Consider the following 19,843-nt stretch of genomic DNA (forward strand, 5'->3'; position numbering starts at 1 on the left):
GATCAGGATAATAGGACAGTTGTTGAGACACAGGGGAATGATACTAGATGGAACTGTAGAGGGCAAAAACTGTAGAAGAAGACAGAGATTGGAATACATACAGCAAATAATTGAGGATATAAGTTGCCAGTGCTACTGTGAGATGAAGAGGGTGGCACAGGAGAGGAATTCTTGGTGGGCCGCATTAAACCAGTCAGAAGACTGGTGATACCCCTAGATATGTCGTCGCTGCGCTTCTCCTTGTCGTTACATCGTTTAATTTTATTTTATGGTTTCTTGTCAGTTTCCCTTCAAGCAAGCTATAGTTGATTTGTGTGGTGTTAGTGACAATGTAACTCTTCGAAACCATCTCGCAAGTTCGTGGAGCGCCGCATTGTACTTGTCCTCCAGTACGTGATCTTCAAATGCTACCAGTCCACTTATGTTAACGCTGCAACGTAACTTCTTTACCGGGGGCTCCAGCAGGTCGTTTTATACCTACATTCTTCGGCGGGGACGCATAATCGTATTGGCTCCGCCATAGCTGAGAGATTCCCGGGAATGGAACTACCTTGCGTGAGAGACATTGTCGGCCGGGCGGAACTGTATCAGGTGCTGGTGCTGCAGATTGACATGGCTACGCCTCGAACAAGGAGTGCTGTGGCCTGCCCCAGCAGCATTTGGTGTCGGAAGCGATGGCACGTGGCCAGCAGACCCTGATGCTCGTCGTCTGGCTGGTGGCGCATGGCGACGCTAGGTGCCAAGCCGGTCAGTGCTGGAAAGATTTCGATCACTGGCTCATCGGAGCTGATGCTGGCCATGGCAGTCAGTGTCAGAGGATGATAAACCATGCTGGGTACGCCAGAGTATGGCAATAGTCGGCCGACGATTTCCCAGCCATGCACTGTTAGCCCACTTCACGTCTGTCGCCAATTCCGTGCGTCTTGCCGGCTCTGAGGCCAGTATTTATCCGTAGTTGTTTATTATGACTGGTGGGAAGCCAGTCGCGGTATTATTTGGGTTCTGCGTAGCTGCTGGTATGTTTGTGGATGCTGCAGTCGCAGGGTTGTTTATATTGGTCCCTGTGTTGCCTTTGTTGTTGCTTTGCGGTGTGGTTGGGGTTAGCAACAGCACTCGGCCGTTGCCTCGTGAGTTTGTGGCCTCACTTGGTTGTGTATTTGGCGGCTGTCTGCGTCTTGGGCCGACCTGCCGCCACGGCCCGTCTTCTTCGGTGTTGGTTGGGTCCTCCGTCGGCTCTGGCTCCGGTTCCGTCGGTGCCTGGGCCGCCAGAGGTGAAAGAGAGTGCATGCTCTTCGTCTTTTCAGCAGGCGCTTGTGTGTGTGGTGTGGGTGTTGCTGTCTGTGTGTGTTCACTGCCCATCAGCTCTGCGATCAGCTCCTGCTGTTCCGCAATCTGTTTGTCCTTCAAAGCAACCTGCTCTTGGAAGGTGGACAGTGGGACGCAAATAATGGCGGGAGTAGCCATCATTTCCGCCTCTTGGGCTGCAGCTTTGCTGTGGGTAAGTGATGGGGAAGCACAGGAAAGATCGGACATCTTTGCTGTTTCGGGAGTTTTTATTTGGATAGGGAAGGATGTGCAACAATTTTGCTCTTTTTACGAAACGACAATATTTGCTTTTTCGGCGAAAGTGCTGTGTATCGTGTCCCTACAGAAGAGGGGGTGTCCCTACGACCTATCTGCGCGGAGTGCAAAGCGCGGCGCAAGAGAGCGCGGGTAGAAGAGAGCGGCCTACAGTGCGCGGGGTTATCCGACGTGAACGGGCCCCTGACACTGAGATTACCCTACCAAAGAACGGGAGAGCCCCGCTGGGGAGATTTGCAACCGAAGTTGCAGGAAGTTGAGCCGAAACCCTTGCCACTTAGCGCCCGGAAGCGTTAAGCGGCTTGCGCTAGTTCGTGCCGCTCAGTAGAGCGTCACCGGCAGCTACGCCAGTTGCAGCTTATTTGTGACCACTCCGAGGAGCTATCAGATGGGTGCAGAGAGCAGCGTTCCGCTCGGGTCGGCTGCTCGACTGCAAACGAAATCGCTTACGAGACGTCAGTACGGTCAATTGTAGCGTATTTTCCCATTATTTGGAGCTCTTATGAAGTAGGCTTGACGCCAGATATCAGCCTAATTCAAAGACGTGCTGCTAGCATCGTAACCTGTCAGTGTAGACCATGCGAAAGTCTAACAGATATGCTCGGGAAAATTAAATGGGAATCTGAAGAGGACAGACAATGCAGTTCTCTTGAAACTCTGTTGGGTTAATGGAGAGAAGCTGTTCTCGAAGAGTGTTGTGCGACCATCGAGCTGCCACGTCGTGTATCTCGCACGAATGACCATAAGAATAAAAAAAAAGCTTATTGCACATAGAGACACATTACCCGAACTGAATAGGTCAGAAAATCGATAATACAGTGAGTTTGAAACAGACGTCCCTAGCTTTTAGGTATAAAATTAATGGGGAAATGAACGAAAATTAAAATCATTGATTATAAGGATTATATCATCAGAAAGAATTCCTTCAAGTTTTGTCTAATGTCAGTAGACTTCAACGTGGCATCCATTTGGTGCCCTGCACGCGTCGTGACGATATTACACTTGTGCAGTTATGACGATTAACTGTTCCACTGACATGAAGTACAGCCTAAGCAGAAAAGAGAATCTTTTTTTAGAAATTCGACACCATCATCAATTCCGTGTAGAAAGTCGACAGCAAACTCATACATTTCGATTTTATCAGTCGGTTTCATTTTATGTAACAGTTGCAATTTATAGGAGCACAACTAAAATCTTTCATACACGACATCATATACAGTACCTTTAGGCCTTTGTAATTGGAGATACGTCTGGCCAATAACTTATTCGGGCCTCGAACACACAAAACATGGATCTGTTCAACAGAAAAATTCTCGGTCTACCCAGTGATTTTGCATTTGAAACACTCCAGGTTTCCTTGAAAGATTTTAGCCAAAGACGGATAGTTTTTGCTGTAGGTGGCTCACCACCATACTGACGTCCAAAATTACTATGTGCTATTATAACTGACTCAGTTTTCACAAGCCAAATAACACACTGCGCTTACTGCTGCGAAGTACACATAGTTGCTTAGTTGCTCTGCACTGCAGCGCACGCCTGGACTGAACTGAGGGAGCAGAGGAAAAAAACAGCACTGATGCCGTCTCAAGGTCAAGCAGACCTGCCAACTGCAGGGGTGCCAAACTTGAATAGTGTATGTCACTTTGTACAGATACTAAGACACATTAAAACTAGGGAGTTCTTTTTCGAACACCCTGTATTTGTACAGTGTACTTTCCACCATGAACTTTACAGCGGCTTCCGAAGTGCACATACGATGCAGCTACAGAAATTTGGTAATCGTGATGATACAGTAACGTTCTACACGACACTTGCCAACTTCGCGGATGCCAGGACGTCATACACTGAACTGTGTTGAAGCAAACAAGAAGCTTACCAGAATTCGCTACATGTCGCATCATGGTCGTTTAACACAATTTGGAAACATGAACCAAAGACAACCTTGCGATAGGGTGACTCTGTCACTTCAAAAACGCCACTTAAAAATAAGTGAAGCATCCAGAAGGGGAGACAGAAACGAAACTTAACGAGTTGAGAGGGTGTGAGATGTTATTGCAGCGAGAAAAAAAATCTAACGAAATTTGCCACTTACCACTATCAAGTTTCACCCATATGGCATGGGTACATGCTGTGAGTTAGAGGGGAAGTGTAATAAAACCGTTGTTGTCTTTCCTTAGGTGTGATGGCAAACAACTGTTGATGTTTCAGATACTGACACTGGGACGGATTTGACGTCTGAGCTGGTCCCTCACATGTTTAACTGGGACACATGTGGGATCTGGCTGATCACAAGGGAGGGTACCACATCACGCGAACAGTTCTTAGGTATACGTGCAATGTGTGAACAAGCATTGTCCCGCTGAAAAATGTCGCCACGATACTATTACATGATAAGGCGAGGACTCGGGATGTTCATGACGTACCGTTTTCCTTCGACAGTTTCCTCAACGACCATCATCCGTGATCTGAAGTCATAGTTGATAGCTTCGCACACTATGACGCCAGCGGTAACATTGCTATGTCTCTTCAAAACATTGTAAGAAGGGCGTCTCTGTCCTCTCTCTCCAGATTGCCGCAATAGTCGCCGTCGATGATAATCCGGGGCACTGCAGGACTGTGATTCATCTGTGAGCACAACACGACGCTATTCGTTAGCAGTCCACGCTAGCCCGTCACGGCACGAATCCAAACGCATCCGTCTGTGTTGTGATGTTCATGAGACGGTAATTCCGTAGTCTGGCACAGCTGGTCTCAGACGAAAGGTGCTGCATGACGCAGAATTTTGCAGGGAGACCATTAATTGTCTCGGATGCGGGCGCAGATGTGGGTGCTTGGTGCAAAATGCGGCGATCTTCCGTTGTGGTGACCAGACGAGTCCTACCGGAACATAGGGCCACTGCCGCATCCGAAGGCACAACAAACCTGTATGTTGCACTGTTTGACGTACCAGACAAATGGCGACCCACAATGAGGCCCCTTTTAAGCAGCAGGTGCTGGTAACGCTGTCTCATGTCTCATAAGAGTACACGGCATCTCCACTGTTCGCGCTCCTAATATGCACCATCAGGCCTGAAAACAACACGAACATCACTAATACACGCTGGTTGATGCTCCCTGTCACAGAGAATTGAAACTTTAATCATTTACACGGCGTGCCGATGGTGTGTACATATAACATATGACGACGTTTTCTGGGTGCTTCACAATTTTTTTATCAGGCAGTGTATTTTAGTACTCCAGTATGCGATACGCCCAAGCAAAAGGTGATAAAGAAACTACCAAACTTGATTTTATGCCGGCCACGGTGGGCCAGCGGTTCTAGGCGCTTCAGTCCGGAACCGCGCGACTGCTACGGTCGCAGGTTCGAATACAGGATCGGGCATGGATGCATGTGATGTTCTTAGGTTAGTTAGGTTTAAGTAGTTCTAAATTCTAGGGGACTGATGACCTCAGATGTTAAGTCCCATAGTGCTCAGAGCCATTTGAACCATTTTTGAAGGTTTTATGTGTGAGATGACACGACGTGAGAGAGGTGGAAAGGAGAGTTGAAACTACCTCCTTTCAACGTTATTTGTATAGTATAATTCTAGCACATTGTTTTCTTGTTTGGTATTTCAACAGCATTGACAGCGTGTAATATAAGTCAGAATTTTGACGAGCCCATGAAACATGGTTCCCGTTCGAAAGTGCAACGTTCTGCTGCAAATAACAATTTTACAAAAGTACAATCTGTCGATATCCACACATTATTCAGAATAAAATGTTAAATCACAAAAATAAATGTATTTTTTTGGTTTTTTGTGTCTTTTATCTTAGAATGCAAGACCACAATTCGAAAAATATAGATACATCGATGTTACTGAAATCTCCCAGAAGTATGCCCGTGGAATAATGGAATGAGAAGGAACTGTGTGAAAAATCAGAAGTGAAGAAATTACGTAGCTGAAAGGAAAATAAATACAGCGGAGTTATCGCGTATCATTTACATAGGGAACGAAGGCATTTGTTTCATAAAGAAATATTAGGGAGAGTTTTGTTGACAGAAGAAGGTAACCATTTTCACAGACACACAATATTTGCTAAGAAATTAATTTCGTAAAGTTCTGTACTCCTCTAAAACCTGGTCCGCATAGTCTCGGCGTGTATTATGGCGTGGAACACGTATGAGCTTCACAAAATATTTACAGAAACGCGTAAATCCCATCAGCAGTTCACCCGTGATAGGACACTATCGGTTCCGCATTGGACGGCACGAAATCATTAACGCTTTCGGCGCGAACTAACCGATACCGTTTACACTGGGCAACTGTCTGTGACGTCACAGGCGCACCTAACCGCACGACCAGTGTTTGTCGAAACTGGTGGCGTGTTTGTTAACGACCGGATTCGCTGAGGGCCCTGCTGGTGAAGGCAGACTACAGCGGTATCGCCCACTCGCCGTTCCTCGTGCAAGTAACCAATAGTGACAGGTTCGAATGCAGAAACTTTAGTGCAGGCATTCTTGTCTCTTGTTCAACACGAACTCCGAAAATGATAAAAGGATGGAAATTCAGGAAACCAGTGTTAAAATGTTGTTTCGAGAGCTGTTTGAAGAAAGGTATGGAAAGATGTGTTTATAAAACCAAACACCGCGCAGCAGCGCGCTCATCTTTTCGTTTCATCTCTTACGGCAGCTCGCCCTTTGCACCCCTTTAAGCTTTATTTTCTCGAGGCAAACGCAGTTTAAAAAGGTGTTTTTCCCTTAAAACAGCTAGATAGGCTATGTGTATATAATTATGGAAACGTTGGTACCAGGCACTAAACTCCTGCCGGAAGTAAAAGTGAAAGCTGACAAAAATGTTGCAAAAAGAAAAGGAGAATACACTGTTTTAACATAAAGAAAAACTTTGGTTGTATCTATGTCTTTTTAGTTATTCCAGCGATATATCTATACCCATGGCGATGTGAAATTTTACTGCCTACTGCAACTGCAAGCATTTAAAATGTACAAATATTGCGAAAACCACTATGTCGTGCACAAATTCTGATGAACAGAGTCTTTCATAACGTTTAATAATGAGGAACTTTCCTGCATTATGTCAAAATCTCTCTGCTATACAGTGTATCTCAAAGTGGCGAAACTGACTGCGGATACACTAACAAAGATGTCTTTCAGAAATGTGGCCGAATTACTCCTCTGTCATGTCCGCAAGTAGTAATGGGCTAATTTTTCTATTTTAATTTGCTCGCCAGTTACTGCCGAAGAAGTGACCTGAAGCAGACGTCAAATATCATATTTGTTTCAATCATCCGCCGTTTTTGTCATGAGCACTCGTCATTTTACACAGAGCAACTTCAGCTTCTCGGATGTGGGGACTTAAAGATGGCTGAATTTCTTTAAAAGCCAGAAAATGTGCCAAAATCAATGAATGATGTGGAAAAATATTTACGGTGATTACTTTATTAGTTAAAAAATTGTAAAAATTGCTTATATTATACGGAAGTGAGGAGAATAAACCCTTATGAGAAGTGACAGAGAGGAGACGCGAAGTTTATGAGAGTGTGAGTTTCACAGGAATGCTAAACTCTAAGAATGAAATCGAATTTCACGAAACGTTTTACTAAAAATCTGAAACAAGTCAGGAAACAAATATGAATCGGATCAGCAACCTGACCTATCACCTGTAGCCGGAGGTTCGAGTCCTCCCTCGGGCATGGGTGTGTGTGTTGTCCTTAGCGTAAGTTAGTTTAAGTTAGATTAAGTAGTGCGTAAACCTAGGGACCGATGACCTCAGCAGTTTGGTCCCATAGTCCTTACCACAAATTTCCAAATTTTATCACACGTACAACAGACCACGTTGTTCTCAAAGATCAACAGATGTAGGAGATATTTCGGAACTACTCGTACCATAAGGGAGTACTAAAGGGCTATAATAAAATGAATGTATACGATCTACTGGAAACGTCGGCAAGTCCAAAAGGTCTTTTGCAGACGTTTCTGTAATGTATTGGAAGAAGAAATCAAGGGAAGATTTTCACAAAGTGCATGTTTCGTGCAGGGACTATCAATTGACTCGAAACGTAAATGAACGTCATTTATTGTGTGTATACAGGCGAATAGATTTGCTGAAGTTCGATTGCAGTAGCGTTGATAAATTACTAGCAACAGTAGTAATTGTAAAAGACCTAGGAGTAAGAGCTCTTAACGATAAAAAATTGGAATGGCCAGATAAGAATAGTTCCCAGAGAAGCAGACACTAGCCTGAAATTCATTGGGAGAGTACAACACCCTTGTTTCATCGATCATTAGTCATTGGTCTGGGAGGTGGTTTAATAAAAGAGACAGAGAAGATCCAACAAAGGGCTGCGCGTTTGGTCCTGGATTTATGCTAGGGCGCTATGGAGATGTTCGAGAAACTCCAATGAGAAACACTACAAGACAACCATTCTACACCAGTGTTAAATTCCCAAGAGCGTACGTTCCATGAAGAGCTGAGCAGCATTTTATTTCCTTCCTAATATGTCTCGCGAAATTACTTCAAAAAATGGTTCATATGGCTCTGAGCACTATAGGACTTAACTTCTGAGGTTATCAGTCCCCTAGAACTACTTAAACCTAACTAATCTAAGGACATCACAAACATCCATGCCCGAGGCAGGATTCGAACCTGCGACCGTAGCGGTCACGCGGTACCAGACTGTAGCACCTAGAAGCGCTCGGCGCGAAATTACTTCGACGAGTATTTCAGTGACATCGGAACTCATACGGAAACAACCATACTGGCACTCGTTCTTCCCAAGCACAATTCGCGTCAGGATCTGGAAGTACGGAAATGGACCCACAGTCACCCATAACGTAAGGTGGTTTTCAGAATATGGATGTAGATACAGCTGTATAGTAATTTCACAAACATCTCCCGCAGGACTATAACGGTAAGATTCTCTCTGTTGTTCTTAACGCAGCACCTGGCAATGCAACTGCACGGATGATGTTGTCACATCTGTATTGTATAAATCATCTTCTCTCTAATTTAACAGTTCGTCTCATTGTACTTACTTCTCCAAACAATAATGTAACGCCAGAGAAAAGAATAATGGAAGAAAGGTTACAGGCTGACTGAACTGTATGTATTACGAAATATAGTGCGTACTAAGGTGCAAAAAATTGATATACAAATACAGCTACTATTTGCACTTATTACCGAACAGTGGTACGCAAGGCAACATATGCATCCAGCGTATTTCCCGACCTAAAGAAATTCGTGACTTGAACTGGATAGAACATACCACGTGGATACAGTAAAAGTGCAGCTGCTCATAGAGGCCCAGTGTTGGTTATAGTTATCATATTGCAGGGAAACTTGTAGATATGCTAATGAGTAAATGCAGAACATATTTACGCTAGAAAAAAAATAGTTCCAATTTGGACCATCAGGTGCAAATCTGGCGCTGTTAATGCACGAAAGACGTATATAAATGTTATTTCAAATTGCGGGCAACCGCAGCCAAATTTTCATATTTTGAATGAAATTATCCGCACTGGCAGTAAAATACTTTTTATTAAAAGTCAAACCGGTTTCTCGTTAATTTGAAGACGCACACTCAGCTGATCTCTATAAAATTAATCAGCAATTTTTTTCAAAGCATTCTTAACAATAGTCTGAAGAATAAAGGAATAGTGTAGTTGAAGAGTACTCACAGTGATCGTTTTTTAACAAGTTATAGCGGAAAGGTAAATGCCATTCACGTCAAGTTGTAAACAAACAACGCTTTGAAAACGGCTGTCTATAATTAAAAATGAAGGAGATAGCAGAACCGATAAAATTAAAAACTGGATAAGAAGCAAACAGGCCAAACAATTCTGTACATTAGTGAAGCACCTAGACGATTTCAGTATATGAAGGCGATAAATGAGAAGAGACTTGCCGTGCTACGAGTAGGCGCGTGGTTGAGCGGCAGCATACAAGGCAGTACTTACCGCTCTGCAATGCAGAAGATGCTTAGAAGCGACGGGAGAAGAACCGTCGCTATACAAAGCGTGAAGGGCGGAGGCGGCTGTGCATGTGGTGAACTACGAAAATAAATTATTTATCCTTATTGATTTAGTACGAGTAACCTGTGGATGCGTCTTCAATTGATGCGACACTGCTCGTGACGTTTAATAAAAAGCTTTTTCCTGCCAGTGCAGGTCGTTTCACTCAAAACGCATACAAATATTTCCATGTGTAATGGATTATGAACAAGGTCAAACAAGTGAGAAGGCGTAATGTTTATTTTACAGGGTGTTTCAAAAATGACCGGTATATTTGAAACGGCAATACAAACTAAACGAGCAGCGATAGAAATACACCGTTTGTTGCAATATGCTTGGGACAACAGTACATTTTCAGGCAGACAAACTTTCGAAATTACAGTAGTTACAATTGTCAACAACAGATGGCGCTGCGGTCTGGGAAACTCTATAGTACGATATTTTCCACATATCCACCATGCGTAGCAATAATATGGCGTAGCCTCTGAATGAAATTACCCGAAACCTTTGACAACGTGTCTGGAGGAATGGCTTCACATGCAGATGAGATGTACTGTTTCAGCTGTTCAATTGTTTCTGGATTCTGGCGGTACACCTGGTCTTTCAAGTGTCCCCACAGAAAGAAGTCACAGGGGTTCATGTCTGGCGAATAGGGAGGCCAATCCACGCCGCCTCCTGTATGTTTCGGATAGCCCAAAGCAATCACACGATCATCGAAATATTCATTCAGGAAATTAAAGACGTCGGCCGTGCGATGTGGCCGGGCACCATCTTGCATAAACCACGAGGTGTTCGCAGTGTCGTCTAAGGCAGTTTGTACCGCCACAAATTCACGAAGAATGTCCAGATAGCGTGATGCAGTAATCGTTACGGATCTGAAAAATGGGCCAATGATTCCTTTGGAAGAAATGGCGGCCCAGACCAGTACTTTTTGAGGATGCAGGGACGATGGGACTGCAACATGGGGCTCTTCGGTTCCCCATATGCGCCAGTTCTGTTTATTGACGAAGCCGTCCAGGTAAAAATAAGCTTCGTCAGTAAACTAAATGCTGCCCACATGCATATCGCCGTCATCAATCCTGTGCACTTTATCGTTAGCGAATGTCTCTCGTGCAGCAATAGTAGCGGCGCTGAGGGGTTGCCGCGTTTGAATTTTGTATAGATAGAGGTGTGAACTCTGGCGCATGAGACGATACGTGGACGTTGGCGTCATTTGGACCGCAGCTGCAACACGGCGAACGGAAACCAGAGGCCGCTGTTGGATCACCTGCTGCACTAGCTGTGCGTTGCCCTCTGTGGTTGCCGTACGCGGTCGCCCTACCTTTCCAGCACGTTCATCCGTCACGTTCCCAGTCCGTTGAAATTTTTCAAACAGATCCTTTATTGTATCGCTTTTCGGTCCTTTGGTTACATTAAACCTCCGTTGAAAACTTCGTCTTGTTGCAACAACACTGTGTTCTAGGCGGTGGAATTCCAACACCAGAAAAATCCTCTGTTCTAAGGAATAAACCATGTTGTCCACAGCACACTTGCACGTTGTGAACAGCACACGCTTACAGAAGGAAGACGACGTACAGAATGGCGCACCCACAGACTGCGTTGTCTTCTATATCTTTCACATCACTTGCAGCGCCATCTGTTGTTGAAAATTGTAACTACTGTAATTTCGAAAGTTTGTCCGCCTGAAAATGTACTGTTGTCTCAAGCATATTGCAACAAACGGTGTATTTCTATCGCTGCTCGTTTAGTTTGTATTGCCGTTTCAAATATACCGGTCATTTTTGAAACACCCTGTATTATTAACCACTACAAACACAATTTGTTAATTTGGTCACCGAAGACGTGGACGAGATGCTGCATCCGTAAAACGACGTCACCAACAGTCACTCGCAGCAGAATCTGAGCGACGTGTTCTTCTATTCTGGCCTGCAGATCAGTAAGCGTGGGCTTCACGGTACACCTAACAGCATTTCAGGGCTTATTTTCTTCGTGGAAGAACGGACACGAGAATAAAGGTGCCTGCAAATCCTCACCATATGGTCGTACACCTAACAGCATTTCAGGGCTTATTTTCTTCGTGGAAGAACGGACACGAGAATAAAGGTGCCTGCAAATCCTCACCATACGGTCATACGCATAACACATGATTTAATAGTATCCCAAATTCGGCAGTTCTGTGTATTCACTGCGACCTGTGGGTAAAATGTGCATCGTCACTCCATAGAATATTGCCCGGCCTCGCTAAATCAACTTCTATCCGTGCTGGGAACCGAAGAGCAAATTCAGGACGTTGCTGAGGATCATAGGGTTTCAGTTACAGCGTCGTCTGGGTACTGTACGGTTACCGGTCTAACATACACCATACTGGTCACCATGCGATGGAAAATTTTCGAGACGCTGCACGAGCACTAGCACTACCCAGGGAATGTGCGGCATGATCAGATACAGAACAGCAACCTCATCAGTAGCTTTCACCGGCATAGGACGCCCTCTTCTTCCAGGTGTCAAACCGGGCTCACCCGTGTTTTAGAATTTCATTATCATCTTCGTTAACCCATTAATGACATCGGACCTCTCCAGATATTTCAGACGGAGATACTCTCTCAATACTGCACTGTAAATGTTGTCGTTCGCACAAAATAGGTTCACTAACATCGCACGGTCTCTCTCTTCGATAGCCGTACGTTTCAGCCACGTTATGGCTTGTCAAACGACAGCATTGGTGGCATACCGTCATACAATGTACCTGGTGCCTAAATTGTACCTAATTATTTTCCATTGTACACAGGTTCCACATTAGCGTATCTATCCAGATTCGCTGCCATACTACATTTGCAGCCCACACAGGATCTCAGTTAGTGTCTGCTCTTTAATTACTATCACCAGCTACTAAGCGTTAATCAGCAACGAAATGCGGGTCGAAAATAAAGGAAGACTAAAATCTCTTTTTTTCCCTGAAGCCACTGGGTAGACTTTTGATGAAACTTACTGCAGCCGCAGAGTAACAAGCGGATCTACTGAAAATTCAAGTCCTAGAGACGAACCCCTCCTCTTAGTGATGGACATTGCTACTTTTTTTCCTGTTTTTTTCTCAGATCTCCGTTTGAGAGATTGCATTTTATAACTTCACATTAGTTTCTGGTTCTGCGGCTGCATATAATACAGAACAAAATATCATCGATGGATGAAAATACAGAATATCAAAAGAGTGACAAAATACGAACAGGGAAATGAAAAATATAAATGATAGTCATGTTTTTAAAGCATGTCTGATCGATACAACAATACGCTGCCATGAGTTAAAAGTTACTTGTAGATACTATGAGTTAGTCTCAACACGCTATGACACTGAAGTAAAGTATTACTTGATAAGTGTGCTTCAATGTATTCTCATTTCATCACTCCTCTATGACGAAGCAACTGATGACCATGTTGCTAAGTAGAAAACTTTCTGTCTCTCCCCCCCCCCCTCTCCCCTCAAAAAAAAAAAAATCCCGACTAGGACTTAACTTCCTGTTCTGGATATCAACGTGGTCAATTCGGCAACTACAAAAACCATTCGTCATCTCATTATTGTTGTTTAGAAAAGTACATTAAACTTTATTTAGTCACGACTTACAAATAGTCTGGAAGGTGTATAACGTAAACGTTCTTCAACCTTTAGAAATTTCTAAAGTAAAAGACATATGGTAGATTAATTTATTAACAAGATAAATGCAATCTTTTTCGTATAGAAACAGGTTGGCATAGACTTGGAAACGTATTCCTCGTGGAAGATGTTACCTGCGTTAAAAGTCCTTCGAGGCGTGCTACTGCTATTAAAAATACGCTAAAAACACTGGAATTCTGTTTATGCTAAAATACTGTTTGTTATAAACCCTCTATCATTATTGTTGCTTTGAGAACCGTCAAGGTAAAATCCAACAATACCACAAATTCATCTGACATAAATATTCACTCGACGGAAGTTATTAAAGTCGAATAGTTAAACATATTTTATAGTTCCATTGGAAGCAATCTTGATTCTTACACTCGTATTGGATATCATTACATTCGGATTCACACATAATTATGATGAATCCATCTTTCAATAGGGACTAGTGATCATACTTCAACCGTTGTCAGATGTTCTATCGTCGACTTTTTACTGTAACTTGCAACAAATATATCGTCTCAAGGTATATTTGTCGTTTAATATTTCTCCTGGAACCGAGCACTAATTCTTTTCACTAGAAGCACTTGAACAGCGAAAAATAAGCATTTGAGTACATCGTGTGAAATTTAGTTGACAGGAAATCTTCCTATGACAGTTTTAAAGTATAAGCTTTGAAACTGCTCTTATCACTGACAGATGAAAGTAAGTTATAATATACGCAACTGAGTGTAATTTCGAGAATGAAAATTTGTGTACGGTAATAACGCTCCACTGTGAGTATTCATAATCCATTCATGCACAGTCGTCTTACCTGTCAAGCCACTCGTGGGCATAAAGTGGCTGAGCCTGTTACTTTTGGTATGTAGCTCCAGGAGGCTACTTAAAAATAAGTGTGACGCAAATTATTCAGATTTCCGATAGATATGTTTACGCCATGTTATCGGTTCCCGGAAGTCGTTGCAATTATGTAGGATACTTGTAACGTATTCTGCTTCCTCCCTTTATGCATGTAGATTATCTGCATCTATGAGGCAGTTAACCACTGCAATTTATCTTTCGCCAGACTCGTTTCACGATAATTTAGTAAGGCACTTTTAGTGGCCTGAAATTAAAGGAAGAGATCTGACAGAAAACAAACCGCACTTACTCAGTTCAGTATAGGCAGACAGAATCTAAAAGGCTTTCGTATTGGTAAAAACTTAAGTTTAGTGAAATTCTATTTTCAGGCATTGCAAAACCATACATATAGACTGTTACGGTATACGTGCTGATATTGCGATCATTGGTACTTTGATATGAACCAATTTCCGGTTGTAAGTTGTTCTTTCTTTAACAGTCCACCCGCAAGTACATCACTTAATTTACTACCTGACTTCTCTGTACGGTCGTAACTACACCGATAAGTGGACTACGCCTGTCGGTATAGACTTTCCTTTTGCCTAAAAATATCCACACCTGAATAGCTATCCTGCTGTCCAGGAGTAAATCGACTTTAATAGCTTGCTTGCGACACGAGTAGTAACCAACCTAAAAACATACACCGGTAATATCTATAAGTATTAATCTGCAGGTGAAGCAAGCACTTACGTATTGTTGCTCAACATAATGTCCACAGTCATGGCTAGAAATATCTGTAGTTATATCCCTAACACACTAAATCGTCAAATTGGAGAGTGCAAACGAAATTTACACATTTTATTGCTGAGAGCAATGAAATAAACTATTACTTAACTAAAGATTCATAGACTACGGATTTGTTGACCATATAATACGTTTTTTGCTCAGAATGACAGTTGTACTGAAGTGTAATTAATATTCTATTCATTCAGTAAACATCAAGAAGTTTTTCTCGTGTTACCCCAATCTGTTCACCAGAAATACGATTTCATTGAGAGACTTTTGCGTGTATGCGGAGTAGGGATTAGTCACCATGAACTTTCGTCACACAATTCTGGGCAACAGTGGATATTCAGACATGGAACCACCGGATCGTCACTGTACTTTGCGGATGTCAGATGTTTTTTAATAAACGAGCAGTGCACTTCGATACGGGTAAGCGACAACTTGATTCAGGAGCGACTGTAAGAATGATATCATTGGAGGTATTTGTAATTTACCTTAAACCTGTATGCTTAAAAGACAATCATAAGAGCTTACTATTGTGTTACAGAGAGCAGCCAGAAGATTCGCAGGATTTAAATACTGTCGAGAATAAGTAAGACTGGATACAGTAATTATTGATCACTGGCTATCAAACACACCAAGAATGCCAAGAGTCATATCTCCTTGTGGCCATCTAATAATACTACTTGTATACGAAGGATGATGATGATGATGATGTTTGTGGGGCGCTCAACTGCGTGGTTATCAGCGCCCGTACAATTATCCAATCTTTGCTCAGTCCAATTTCGCCACTTTCCTGGATGATGATGAAATGATGAGGACAACACAAACACCCAGTCATCTCGAGGCAGGTGAAAATCCCTGACCCCGCCGAGAATCGAACCCGGGACCCCGTGCTCGGGAAGCGAGAACGCTACCGCGAGACCACGAGCGGCGGACTGTATACGAAGGAGATGATGTATGAATGTGATCTACTGTTGAGAATGTTAGATTGATTTCCCATCTGCTATGGAACAAAGAGCTGTGGCAGACAAGTTATGACTTAAATGGAGTGCTGTGGAAATGTTCATTTTAACTGTATGTCATTGCATAGGTATAATTCCATAATCGACTGAGTTACGACTCTGAAATTATCACAGTGGAACCCAGGACGTATAGAAAAACAACTTTCTGCCTTTCTAGTAGTTGAGTAAAATTATTATACCACAGTAAACTACTTTTGGAGAAAGAACCTATTTTCAAAGAAATAACTTCAGTATGAAGTGTTGTGGTTGTTAGTGCTTTGAAGGAACATGTATTGTTATTTAAAATATTGGGCTGACAATCTTTAGTGATGTTGGAGGTATCCATATTAAGTGTTCTATCCTTCCTTGGCTAAAGTTGTTGTACAGGACAAGCATATGGAGTGACGTAGTTTCTGTTTTAGATTATCAGCGTATTCCATTTCATTTCATTTTTACACAATAAATAGCCACAAGTTAATAATCGCTAGTAGAGTTCTCTGCTCAAATAATGTAAGGAGTGAAGGATTTCTATAACCATATTGTCTATGATTTATACGGTGCGCAACATGTATCATATAAACGTTGCGAGAACTACGGACGGTGATGAGTAGGGAATTCATTGTAGGCAGGGGGAAACATGTGCCCACCAAAATGATCATCTTAGAGCACACTTTGCCCTTACGATGCAATGTAACTGACCAGTTCTTGGCGCCTTATATGTCAATAGATGATAATTTGCTATTTTCAGGACATATCCAGGCTGTTAGGTAGACAACAATTCCGACTGAAGTCCATGAACTGACATAGAAACGAGAAATTCTACTTTTCAATAGTAAACGTGTAAACCAATTTGTTCCAAATATTGGCTGTACGATTTATTAACAAAGTAAGAATGTGGTGAGATTTACACTATTCACGGGCCACATTACCGATTTGCTGTCTATCCTTCAACTGACGAACACATTCCGTTCTTGTGCTACAACCACGGTTTGAGGTGGGCGTACTTACCAATTTAGTTAGCTGGTTATAAGTAACAATACATCACTGGATACATGGAGAAGACGAATATTTTGTCCATGTAGCACGGAAATGGAACGACCCAACACATTCTATCAACACCGATAAGTGTTTTTGAGCGGACTCTCTACAAATATTGTGTAAAACAGTTAATTTAATTGCATTTTATTTTTAAGAAAAAATGCTTTCCTCTTCTAACCAAAATTATTTTCCAAATGTTGAAAAACGTTAGAGATCAATCAAAAGCAGAGTACATTTTAACAGGAATACTGACCACACTTGCACGGTGCTGCGGATTCCCTTGTAGGTAGTAACCATAGTTCATACCTATTGTTGTACGAGTCACGTTTATTATATAAAATGTAAATCATACAGTTACAGTGATCTTTGTAGCACTCAGCGACAATAGACAGGAGTCTATATGCCTCGCGGAAGCTACTTCTAATGCAATCCCACAACCAAACGAACCTGTTTTAGTAAGAGGTTTGTTGCAGAAATTGTTAACTGCAAAAAGAATGACGCAGTGTGTCGCACGGTTGAGAAATGCCGCTCACGGCGTACTGCATACGCGCTTAGCGGCGGGCGCCTGAGAAGCAGGCAGCCCGCGCTACAGCCGCGACTACCTGTTGTCTGAGACACAGACAGGTGCCGGCACACGCTCACACCTGGCGGAGTCAAAAGACGGCGATGCGGTGGCCTGCCTCTGCCACAGACGGCATCGCTTTCCGCTTAGGCAGTGCCGTCCCTCTTCTGTATTGGCTTCACATTTAAAACAATGAAATGGTAATCTAGCACTGTAATGCAATACCTAACTGAACGTTGCAGATTCCAACACAGAGCCGTACGGCAACAAGGGAACGACTGTTACTATTCGTGACAACTTTAATTTCTCACGGTTTCCACTTTCGTAAAAAACACAACGTTTCAGGAATCGAAAACGAACATTTATGAATGAGTTGTGTAACTCATGGGCTGTGCGGCTGGTCCCGGTGGAGGTTCGAGTCCTCCCTCGGACATGGGTGTCTGTGTTTGTCCTTAGGATGATTTAGGTTAAGTAGTGTAAGCTTAGGGACTGATGACCTTAGCTATTAAGTCCCATAAGATTTTACACGCATTTGAACATTTGAACAAGTTGTGCAAGTTACAGTTAAGTACTTCATGCCAAATGCCTGGATTGAATCAATGTATGTTTTCTTAGTTTCTGCGACCCAGATAAACAGATGTGTGATTTAGCTTTAATTTTAATTCAGTAGGTGCCGTTAAGACAGGAGGTTTACAATTATATACCACTATTTTTTCATAAATAAAACAGGAAATTGTAGAATAAGTATTTCAGTTATGTCTTGACGAGCAGGAAGTATTTGGTGTATATTTCCCAGTGAAAAGGTATGTGATTTCAGTGTTTATTTGCTTCTTATCGAATGAATTGTGTGCACATTTCTTGTCGTAATGTATCGTAAATATACGAAAAGAGCAGTCCGACATTCAATTAGGCTCAATAGTAACAGGTGGCTGTATTACTTAGAAAATAATTGTACTTTTCAAGCGAAGTGTAATACAGACAGATTGCTGTTGAAGAAAAAAAAGGCTTACTTCAGGATTATAGTGTAGTCATGAGGAAAGAAATTTCGTACAACTGTCATTTGCTGTGGCAACGGATATCACAATGCTCAGGGATTTGAACCACCGTATATAACAGCCCTGTAAAAAGTATGACCCCTTTGGACTTAGCAATATAGTGTCCTAATACTGCTTTACTACATGATCTCCTCGAATTTCTCATAGTAGTTAAGAGTACAAAATGGAAATCGCAATCTTATGACGCCAGATGTTTATGTTTTCCGTGGGGTACAGTACTTGTATCAGAATGGATTAAAATATGTTAGATTCTTGATAGCTAGAAAATTGGCAATTGTTTCGAGTTTTAGCGATGGAAAACAAAATCAGTGACCTCTAAAAATTAAGTCTGAATGGGAATTTATTAACTAGGATAAATTTAAAAACAATACCCTTTCTACCATCGTTTTTCCTCAAATGGATACTTCGTTAAGCTCTTGAGTGTGTGCTCATTCTCAAACACACAGTGGATATGAACAGACCATCCACTAAAGTAGTATGAAACAGAAATCACACAGCATGCGTAGTTATGAATAGGATAGGTATCCACCGACGACCACCACATTCGTAAATGTACAAAGCATGTAATTCCTCTTTAATACCCTCACGAGAAAAATAGGTCAATAACACATTTTACAGCTGACGACAAGCGCTCACTCAAACCTACGTAGTAGTGCTTGAGAAAGTACTCTTTTAAATTAATACGTCGCTAGAAACGACGTATTTTAATGATAAACGTAAAAAAAAATATTGGTGTTCTTGAACCTTGCCAAACATTTTTATTCGTTCGTGATAACATCAGAAAAAAATGTGATATTGGCACATAGTAGCATGCTCCGCAGTTCTTTAACCTTACGCAATCCGTTAATTCGAAATGTGACCAACGTTTCAAATACTCTTGAGCGGTTCATCTCGGAGGCAATGCTGTGAAGGATTTGCCTGGAGCCTCGACTGCGGCCTGAGCGAGCAGCGGCGGCCTACCTGATGGAGAGAGGGGAGGCTCCGCTGGATCCCGCGCGGACGCCGTGGTCGCTCTGCCTGCCGCGGCTGCCCCTGCGTGCACGCTACGCGGGTCGCAACTGGCGCCGCGCGCTCTGCGCATGCGCGCCGGCGGCTCCGCTGCGCCTGCCATTCATGCCCGGCCGCCTGGCTCCGGGTCGCCGCCTTCCCACGCGTTGCAGCCTTGCCTACCCGCCACCTCCTCAGCGCTGCCGGCGGACTTGCCACACACGTTTGCGTTATTCATAACAGCACCCAGAGTGTTCCACTCGTACCTCTGTATGATGACCGAGATCTTGTGTTATGCATGTAGAGGACTGGTTATACAAGGGCGAT

General features: G+C 42.8%; 1 protein-coding gene across 1 annotated transcript in view; it reads right to left on the reverse strand.

The window, feature by feature from the left end:
- The window catches only part of LOC126161991 (GTP-binding protein drn-1-like), a 323,419-nt gene extending 303,888 nt beyond the window's left edge, over window positions 1–19,531 (reverse strand). The window contains exon 1 of the mRNA XM_049918202.1: window positions 19,490–19,531. The gene's annotated coding sequence lies outside the window, so the exon portion shown is untranslated. The remainder of the gene's footprint in view (window positions 1–19,489) is intronic.
- Between the last annotated feature and the right edge of the window lie 312 nt (window positions 19,532–19,843).

This window comes from Schistocerca cancellata, chromosome 1, assembly GCF_023864275.1.
Source record: "Schistocerca cancellata isolate TAMUIC-IGC-003103 chromosome 1, iqSchCanc2.1, whole genome shotgun sequence".
In the NCBI taxonomy this organism is placed as follows: domain Eukaryota; kingdom Metazoa; phylum Arthropoda; class Insecta; order Orthoptera; family Acrididae; genus Schistocerca; species Schistocerca cancellata.